Source organism: Camelus bactrianus, chromosome 6 (genome assembly GCF_048773025.1).
Source record: "Camelus bactrianus isolate YW-2024 breed Bactrian camel chromosome 6, ASM4877302v1, whole genome shotgun sequence".
Classification (NCBI taxonomy): Eukaryota; Metazoa; Chordata; class Mammalia; order Artiodactyla; family Camelidae; genus Camelus; species Camelus bactrianus.
The window spans coordinates 81,000,060-81,010,614 of record NC_133544.1 but is presented as its reverse complement, the minus strand read 5'-3'; the positions used below and the strand labels follow the sequence as shown (position 1 = coordinate 81,010,614).

At 44.5% G+C, this 10,555-nt stretch overlaps 1 pseudogene; it reads left to right on the top strand.

Moving 5' to 3' along the window:
• Window positions 1-156: 156 nt before the first annotated feature.
• LOC123612647 (proteasome assembly chaperone 3 pseudogene) lies at window positions 157-5,518 on the top strand (annotated as a pseudogene).
• The last annotated feature ends 5,037 nt before the right edge of the window (window positions 5,519-10,555 follow it).

The window sequence follows — 10,555 nt, the reverse complement described above, 5'->3', positions numbered from 1 at the left end:
ATATATATACCACCACATCTTGATCCAGTCATCTTTCGATGGACATTTAGGTTGTTTCTATGTCTTGGCTATTGTAAATAGTGCTGCTATGAACACTGGGGTGCAGGTATCTTTTTGAATTAAGGTTCCCTCTGGATATATGCCCAGGAGTGGGATTGCTGGATCATATGGTAAGTATATTTTTAGTTTTTTAAGGAATGTCCATACTGTTCTCCATAATGGCTGCACCATACTGCATTGCAACCAGCAGTCTGCAAGAGTTCCCTTTTCTCGACACCCTCTCCAGCATTTAACATTTGTGGACTTTTTAATGATCACGATTCTGACTGGTATTAGGTAAGAAATCATTGTAGTTCTGATTTGCATTTCTGAGAATTAGCGATATTGATCATATTTTCATGTGCCTATTGGTCATTTATTATCATTAAAGAATTGCTTCTTTAGATCTTCTTACAGATACTGGAAATTAAGCCTTTGTCAGTCTCCTCTTTTGGAAACAGTTTCTCCCATTCTGTAGGTAGATTTTTGTTTTCCTTTTGGTTGCCTTTGCTATGCAAAAGATTATAAGTTTAAATAGGTCCCTTTGTTTATTTTTGCTTTTATTTCTTTACCTGGGTAGACTACCCTAGGAGAATATTGCAAAGATTGATGTCAAATGTTTTCCCTATGTTTCTTTAAAGAGATTTATATTGTCTGGTCTTAAATCTTTAATCCATTTTGAGTTAATTTTTATGTATGCTTTGAGGGAGTATTCTAACTACATTGAGCTGTACAGTTTTCTCAGCAGTTTGTTGAGGAGACACTCTGCTCAATTGCATATTCTTGCCTCCTTTGTTAAAGATTAATTTACCAGAAGTCTGTGGGTTTATTTATGGGGGTCTCTATTCTGTTCCATTGATCCATATGTCTGCTTTGGTAACAATATGGGGCTTTATTTCACTGTATTTTTTTTTTTTAAAGTTTAGTCAATTACAGTGTGTAAATTACTCCTGTAGAGCATAAAGTAACAGTGATGCATAAATACAGAAATATTCCTTTTCATTTTCTTTTTGATTAAAGGTCATTGTAAGATATTGAATATAGTTCACTGTACTATACAGGAGAAATTTGTTTTTTATTTATTTTTAGATACAGTGGTTAACCTTTGCTAATCTCCACCTCTGAAATTTTTCCCTCTTGCCCCCTTTCCCCCAGCAACCATAAAATTGTTTACTTTTTGGGAGTCTGTTTCTGTTTTGTAGATGTGTTCATTACGGTCCTCTTTTTGTTTCTGTGTCTTTTTTTTTTTTTTTTTTTAAGATTCCACATATGAGTGATACCAAATGGTATTTTTCTTTCTCTTTCTAGCTTACTTCACTTAGAATGACGATCTCCAGGTCCATCCATGTAGCTGCAAATGGCATTATTTTATTCCTTTTTATGGCTGACTAGTATTCCAATGTATAAGAGTAGCACAACTTCTTTATCCAGTCAGCTGTAGCTTTGATGTGAATTTCCCTGTTAAGTCATGATATTCAGCATTTTTTCATGTCCTGTTGGCCATTTGTATGTGTGCATTGGAGTACTGCTTTTTTAGGTGTTCTGCCCATTTTTGCATGGGGTTGCTTTTTTATTCTTAAGTTGTATGAGCTTGTACTACATTCTGGCAATTACTCCTTTGTCAATCTCATTTATATATATATAAAACCAGCTCACACATGGAAGAACAATAAACATACAACCCAATCTACAAATGGGCAAAAGACCTAAACACACAATTCCTCACTGAAGACACACAAATGGCAAATACTCCCAGAAAGAAATGCTCAGTATCACTAGTAATCAGAGAACTGCAAATCAAAGTCACAATGAGGTATCACCACTCACCAGTCACAACGGCCATCCTTCAAAAGTCCAAAAACGATCAATTCCTCCTAGAGTGCTGGTGACAATGCAGTTCGGTGCAGCCGTTATGGAAGACACCCTGGACATTCCTCACAAAAACTCAAAATACACTTACCACGTGATCTGGCACTCCTCATCCTAGGTATAGATCCACATCGAATAGATACATGCACCCCAATCTTCAGAGCAGCACTACAGACAATAGCCAAGACATACAAGCAACCTAAATGTCCATCAACAGATCGATGACTCACTAAAGCAGTTGTGCCGTATTCTCACACTGGAATACCACTCAGCCAAAAACTAGAAATAAAGCCATTTGCAGCACCATGCATTCAGCTGGAGAACGACATTCTGAGTGAAGTAAGCCAGAGACAGAAAGGAGACTACCAAACGATAGCACACACATCTGGAATCCAAACAAGAGAAAAGAAAACAGTCAGCAAGAAAAAGAGGGCGCTCATGAACTCGTCTACAAGACCAACACGCAGAGACAGTAAACAATATTGTGGTTACCAGGGGGAAGGGGGTGAAAAGGGATACATTTGAGGGTTTAAGTTGAGCAGATTAACCACGGTGTAGAAAAACAGAAAGCACCAATTTCTCCTGTAAAGCACAGTCAACTATAATCAAGAACTTATAATAACCTTTGAAGAACAAAAATATGAAAATGAATATATGTATGACTGGGCCACCACGCTCTACACCAGAAATTGGCACATCGTCACTGATTATACTTCCTCAGAAGAAATACACAGAATAAAAAACGGCATGGGATTGGTACAAAAACAGACATATAGATTAACAGAACCGAACCCAGGGCCCACAAATGGGCCCACAAATAAACCCACAGACTTTGAGTCAATTGATCTTTCCCAGAGGAGGCAAGAATATACAACGGAGCGACTCCCGGGCGCGGCGCGGGGCGGTGAACGCGAGAGGCGGGCGGCGTGGTCGGTGCCGTGGAGGGGGGGGCGGGCGTCCCCGCGGGCCCCGTGCAGCGCCGGCCGCCCTCTGCCCCGCGCCGTGGTGGGGGTGCTGCTGCTCCTGCGGGACCGGTGTTGTCCCCAGACAGGGAAAATGAAACCTCAGCGGGCGGACCGGAGGGGCGGCGGGGGCGCAGCGGCCACTGGCCCGGGTCCTGCTTCTGCACCTGCGGCGCTTCCTTCCCCGCCCGTGACTCAACTGGGAGCCCGCAGGACGGTGTGGGGGCCCCGCGGTGCAAACAGCGAGGGCCCCAACCTACCTCTAGAGACAAAAGCGTGTTTGACATCCCGCCTTTGCATGGCCTGGGTATACGTGTGTGTCTAGTCAGCGAAGCCAGGCGAGTGAAACCTGTGTGGATAACCAGAGACAGGCTTTTGAATGCGCCTATATATTTTTTTAAAGTGTAAGTGCTGGTGATTGAACCCAGGACCTCATGCATGCTAAGCATCCGCTCTACACCACTGAGCTGTACGCCCCCCACCTCTTACTCTGTTTTAATCCCAAGTGGTACATATTCTGGAGGGCCAAGTCCTATCTGAAATTGACTGATTTACTCCTCCCCGCCCCCCTTCCTTTTAAACATAAACTAAAGTTACCATTGAACAGACCCAGCCATGAAAGGCAAACCCTTGGTGTTATCAAAACAGAAGACTCAAGTGGTGTCCCAACCCAGGTGGTCTGCACAGCCTTCAGCAGCCACATCCTGGTGGTGGTGATCCAGTTCGGGAAAATGGGGACCCTGGTCTCCCTGGAACCCAGCAACGTGACCGGTGACATCAGCAAGCCCGTGCTCACCACTGAAGTCCTCCTCGGGCCAGATGAGCCTCTCATCCACGTCTTTGCCAAGAACCTGGTGGCGTTCGTGTCTCAAGCAGCTGGAAACAGAGCAGTCCCTCCTAGCCATGGTGGAGAAGGACAAGAGCATGGAGGAGGTGAGGGCCTTGCAGGTGATCCAGACGTGCCAGGTGTGGTGACCTGGAGTAGCCACACCTGCTGCCCTGTAGGGCCAAGTGGAGACGCCCCTCCCGAGGATGTGAAGACCCTCCTTCAGTAAGAAGGAGGCGCTTTCTTGGGCTTTAACCCTGGAAGCTGAAAGAAATATGCAGACTTTGGTTGCTCATGTCATTCTTGGAGGGAGGAGGCCCTGGATATGTCCTGGGGGGTTGTGAACGATTCTCCGCATGTCCAAACAGTTGCCTGTATTTGAGAATTGACCATGAGTCATGGACCTCCATGTGCAAATCAATTGTTGGAGAAAAATAATTTTTTTATTAAAAATAAGTGCATATCCCAATATATATATATACACACACATACACACACACAAGGGAGCAAAGACGGTCTCCTCAACAAATGCTGTTGAGAACTCTGGACAGCTGCAGGTAACTCAGTGCTCTTAGAATACTCCCTCACACCATACATAAAAGTTTACTGCAAATGGATTAAAGACAGAAGACCAGACACTATAAACGTCTTAGAAGAACACATAGGTAGAACATTAGCTGATATAAATCCTAGCAAACTTCTCCTAGGCCAGTCTCCTCAGGCTGTAGAAATTAAACACTGGGACTTAATTAAACTTACAAGCTTTGGCACAGCAAAGGAAGTCATAAGCAAACCAAAAATGGGAGGAAATATTTGCAAAATAGTAGGCTGACATGGACTTAATTTCCACAGTATCTAACCAGCCCACACATCTAATAACGATAAACAAATAACCCAGTCCAAAAATGGGCAGAAGACCTAAACATGCAATTCCCCACTGACGACACACAGATGGCCAATACTCCCAGAAAGAAATGTTCCATATCGCTCATAATCAGAGAACTGCAAATCAAAACTACAATCCGGTATCACCTCACACCAGTCAGACTGACCATCATTAAGAAGTCCAAAAACAATAAATTCTGGAGAAAAGGGAACCCTCCTACAGTGCTGGTGACAATGTAGTTTGGTGCAGCCATTATGGAAAACACTGGAGATTCCTCAAAAAACTAAAACTGCACTTACCATATGTTCCAGCAATCACACTCCTGTGTATATATCCAGAGAGCAGTTTAAATTGAGAAGATACATGCACCCCAATGTTCATAGCGACATTATATACAATAGCCAAGCTAAGTCAACTTAGATGGTTATCAACAGATGTCTGGATTGAGAAATTATGGATATTTTTACAATGGAATACTACTCAGCCATAATAAAAATAAAATAATGCTGTTTGCAACATCATGGATGGGCCTGGAGTTCATCATTCTAAGTTCAGTTAGCCAGAAAGAGAAAGAAGAATACCATCTGTTACCACTTACAGGTGGAATCTCAAAAAAGGAAAGACAGTTGAAGTTATTTACAAAACAGAAGCAAACTCAGCCACAGAAAACATACCAGGTTACCAGGAGGAGAATGGCATGGAAAGGTTTAAACTGGGAATTTTGAGTTTAGTAGATACTAATTACTATATATAAAATAGTTAAATTCGTTTATACTCTGTAGCACAGGGAACTATATTCAATATCTAATGTAACCTATAATGTAAAAGAATATGGAAACAAATATATTTTTATATATGACTGAAAAATTATCTGTACACCAGATCTAGACCCAACAGTGTAAACTGACTATACTTTAATTAAAAAATATATATATATTCATGTGTCCCAGTATCACCTATGGCAGAATTTTCCGGTGCCCCACCCTCAACTAAGGTTGAGTTTCCTGTCTTCCCACAATAACCTAAGATACCTGGTTCCCCTACAATCACCTAAGGTGGAGTTTCCAGCACCTGTACGAACACTGAAGGTTGAATTTCCAGGTCCCCTCAATCACCAAGGAGTTTTCTGGGCCTCCACAATCTCCTAGTGTCAAGGTCCTTGGGCCACCATGGTTTCCTAAGTTTGAGTTTCCCAGGCTTATAATCACCTAAGTACCAGTTTCTGGGGACCCCACAGTCAAGGTAGAGTTTCTCTGACCAACAATCTCCTAAGTAGAGATTCCTGAATCCCCACAATCACCTAAATTTGAATTTCCAGCACCCTTCAATCACCAAGGAAGAATTTACTGAGCCCCCACCGTCACCTAAGGCTGAGTTTTTGTGGGTCCCACAATCACTATGGTTGAATTTCCCAAGCCTTTACAATCACCTAATATATAGTTTCCTGGGTCCCCATAATCATAAAAAGTAGATTTTCCAGTTGATTTCATGGGCCCCCCACAACCACATAAAGTAGAGTTCCTAGGCCCCCACAATCACTTAAAGTAGTGTTTCCTATATCCTCACAAACACTAGGGTACAATTTCCTAGCCCCTCCACAATCCAATCAATTAAGTTAGAGCATGCTGGCCCCCAACAATCACCTAAGTTTGATATTCATAGGCCCTTACAATCTACTAAGGTGGAGTTCCCTAAGCTCCCCCGATCACCTAAGGCAGGGTTTCCTGGGTGTCAGAGTCAAGTAAGTAGGCAATCCTGGCCCTCCACAATCAGCTATGGTAGATTATCTTGTCTCCCACCATCACTTCAAGATGAGGTGATTACCTAAGGTCAAAATTCCTATACCCCACCATCAAATAAGGGAGAGATTCCTGGGCCCCCATGATCACTCATGGTAGATTTTCCTGGCCCCTTCAGAATTAACTAAGGTAGACATCCTGGCCTCCCACAATCACCTAAGATCAATACGCATAGGCCCCTACAAACACCTAATGTAGACTTTCCGGGGCCCCTATAGTCATCTAAGGTAGAATACTCTGGCCCCAAATTATCTAAGGTCAAGTAATCTGGGCTCCCATAGTCAAGTAAGATCAAGTTTCTTGGGTCTTACCATCACCTACAGTCGAGTTTTCCTAGACACCTGCAATCACCTAATGTAGAGGTTCCCTGTCCCACAATCAACCAAGTTAGAGTTTCCTGGGATTTCACAGTCAACTAAGGTAAGTGTTCCTTGTCCTTCACAATTTACCTAAGGCAGAGTTTCTGGGGCTCCACAATCACTTAGAGTTTCCGGGCCTCACAATCACCTAAGGTAGTTTCCTGGGCCCCTAAAAACATCTAAGGCAGAGTTTCTTGGGCACGTACAATCACTTAAGCTAGAATTCCCTGACCCCCGTAATCACCTGAGCTTGAAGTTTCCTGGGCCCCAACTTTCACCTAAGGTAGAGGTTTCTAGGTTCCAGGAGATTTTGGGGGTCAGAAACACTACCTTAAGTGATGGTGGGGATCCAGAAAATAATACCTTAGGTTATTGTCAGAGCCCAGGAAGCTAGTATGTGTTTGTGAGGGGCCAGGAAACTCTGTCAGGTGATTTTTCAAGACTCAGATCTCTAACTTAAGGAATTTTGAAGGCCCTGGAAATAAATCTTAGGTGATTGTGGGGGCCCAGCTAACAAGAACTTATGTGATTGTGGGTGCCCAAGAAACTGTACCTTAATCATGGGGGCCCAATATTACCTAACACAGAGTTCCTTGGGGCCACACAAACCCCTACAGTAGGGCTTCCTGAAACTCCCCATCACCATAGGTAGAGTTTAGGCCTCACTCACCTACCATAGAGTTTCTGGAGCCCACAACACCTAAGTTGGAGGGCCCTGGGCCCACCATCAACTTAGCTAGATTTTCCTGGTCCCTTACAGTCACTTACACAGAATTTCCTCAGCCACCCCCAAATCACTTAAGGTAGAGTTTGCAGGGCCCCACAATGCCCTAAGGTAGATTTTACTAGGCCCCCACAATCACTTATATAGAATTCCTGGGCCCCCAAATCACCTAGGTAGAATTTTTCTGGGCTCCCCAAATCACCATAGCTAGATTTTCCTGAAGCCACCATTACCTAAAGTAATAATTTTAGGTCCCACAGAATTGTGTAAGGGAGAATTTCCTGGTCCCCCACAATCACTTAACAGAATTTCCTGACCCTTTGCACTCACATAAGGTAGTTTCTTGGGCACCAACAATCACCCAAGGTAGAGTCTTCTTGCCCTACAATCACCTAAGTTAGACTTTACTTGGCCCCCCCAATCAACTAAGGTAAATCCTCTGTGCCCCACCACCACCTGCACTAGAGGTTCCTGGGCCCTACAGTCACCAGTCACCCTAATAAAGAGTATCCTGGCCCCATCAAGACCAAAAGGTGCAGCTCCTGGGCCCCCTCACCATCACTTAAATGTTTTTGGCCCTCACATCATGTAGGGTAGAGATTCCTGTGCCCCCACGTCACTTATGGTAGTAGTTCCTGGGCCATCACAATCACAGTAGACTTTCCAGAATTCCCACAGGCACTTAAAGTACCATTCTTTTGCCACGACTGTCACTGAAGGCAGACCTCCCTAGGCCCACAATCACCAGAGGTGGAGTTTCCTAGGCCCACAGAATCACCCAGGCAGAGATTCCTGCCCCTACAGTCACTTCAGTTAGAGACTCCTAGGTTCACAGTCACCTACTTTAGAGTTTTCTGGGTCCCCACAATAACCCAAGGCTGACTTTCCTGGATCCCTACAACCACTTAGAATTTCTGGCCCCTACAATGAACTAAGGTTGGTTTTCCTGAGCACCCACAATCACCTCGAGTTTCCTGCCACCCCCTCCCCAACCAAGTGAGTTCCTGGGCCACCAAATCACTTGTTAGATTTTTCTAGTCCCCTGAAATCACCTACTACAGAGTTTCCTGGGACCCCACAATCAATTATGGCATAGTTTGCTTGGACAGCACTCACCTAAGGTACAGTCTCCTGGAGCCCCACCATCACCTAAAGTAATAGGGTTTGGGTTCCCACAATTACCTAAGGTAGTGATTTCTGGACTCTCACAGTCACTTATGGTGACCATAAGTGACTGTGAGAGTCTACAGTCACAATCACATAAGGTACAATTACCTTTGCCCCCACAACCACTGAAGGTATAGTTTCCTGAGACCAAAACCACCTAAGGCAGATATTCCTGGCCCCTCACGATTGCCTTACGTAGATTTTCCTGGGCCGAAAATCAACTAAGGTAGATATCCTTTCCCCACAATCACTTAAGGTAGACTTTCCAGGCAGAGTACTCAGTCACCCAAGCTGGAGTCTCCCGGACCTCCCACAATCATCTAAGCTAGAATTCCAGGGTCCCACAGTCACTGAAGCTAGAGTTTTCTGAGCCCCCATGACCAGCTAAGCTAGAGTGTCGTGGCACCCCACAATTCCTATGGCAGAGTTTTCTACAACTATGTCATCTAAGGTAGTTTTGCTTGGGCCCCCCAAATCACCTCAGAGTTCCTAGCCACCCCCCACAATCACCCAAGGTAGAGTACCTGCCACCCCCCCATAATCACCTAACATAGGATATCATGGGCCCCCAGTAAGCACATAAGTTCTGGTTCTAGAGGTTTCTGGGCCTCCTAAATCATCTAAGGTAAAGTTGCCTGGGGCACCAAAATCACTGGTAGAGTTTCAGGGCCCCCACAGTGAACTAGAGTAGAGCGTCCTGCTCCTATAATCACCTAAGATGGAGTTTTCCTGGATACATAATCACCTAAGACAGAGTTTCCTGGGTGCCCACAATCACCTGAAGTAGTTAAGACCCCCCAATCATCTAAAGTAGAGATTTATGGCCTACTACAATCACATAATGTAGAGTTTGGGGCCATGATCACCTACTGTAGTGTTCCCTGGGTAGAATTTCTTATACCCCTCAAAATCAACTAAGGTAGTTCCCTGGCCTCAAAAAACCACCTAAGGTAGTTCCCTGGGGCGCCAAGATCACTAGCATATAGTTTCCTGGCCCCTACAATGGACATAGATATAGTTTCCTGCCCCCCCCAACAATCCCTAAGTTAGTTTCCACAATCCCTAAGTTAGAGTTTCCTGTGCTCCCCAAATCACCTAAGGTACAGATTTTGGAGCCCCAAAATTACCTTAGAGTTTCCAGGGTTGTCAATATTATTTAAAGTACAACTTCCTGGGGCCCCCAAATCACTAAGGTTTAGTATCCTGTCCCCCACAATGAACTAAGGTAGATTGCTGGGCATTGACAATCTCCTAAGGCTGAGTATTCTGGTTCCACGATCACCTAAGGTAGAGTTCCTGAACCCCATAATCACATAAGCTAGTTTCCTGTCCCCCTACACTTGCCTAAGGTAGAATTTCCTAGACCCCAACAACCACCTAAGGCAGAGATTCCAGGGCCTCCCACAATTCCCTTAGGTAGAGTTTCCTGGGCCCATAATCACCTAAGCTACAATTTCCTGCACCCCTGCAGTCACCTAAAATAGAGTTCATGGCCTCCCACATCCATCCAGGTAGAGCTGGGCTCCTACAATGACCTAAGGCAGAAATTTCTGGACCCCTACAATCACTAAGATAGAATTATTGGCCCCCTCGATGAACTAGGGTAGATCTTCCTAAGCACCAACAATTATTTAAGGTACAGTTCCCAAGAGCCCCATAATCACCTAAGGCAGAGATTTCTGGGCCCCCACAGTCACCTAAGGTAAGTTTTTCTGGGACCACAATCACCTAAGCTAAGTTTTCCTGTGCACCCAATCACCGAAGTTAGACTCGTTAGGCTTTCCTGGGCCCCTACAGTCACCTTTGTAGAGTTACCCGACCCCACGATCATCTGGATTCCCATCACCCAACAATCACCTAAATTTGGGAGTCCCGGGCCCACAATCACCTATAGTGAGAGTTTTCATGGCCCCCACAGTTGCCT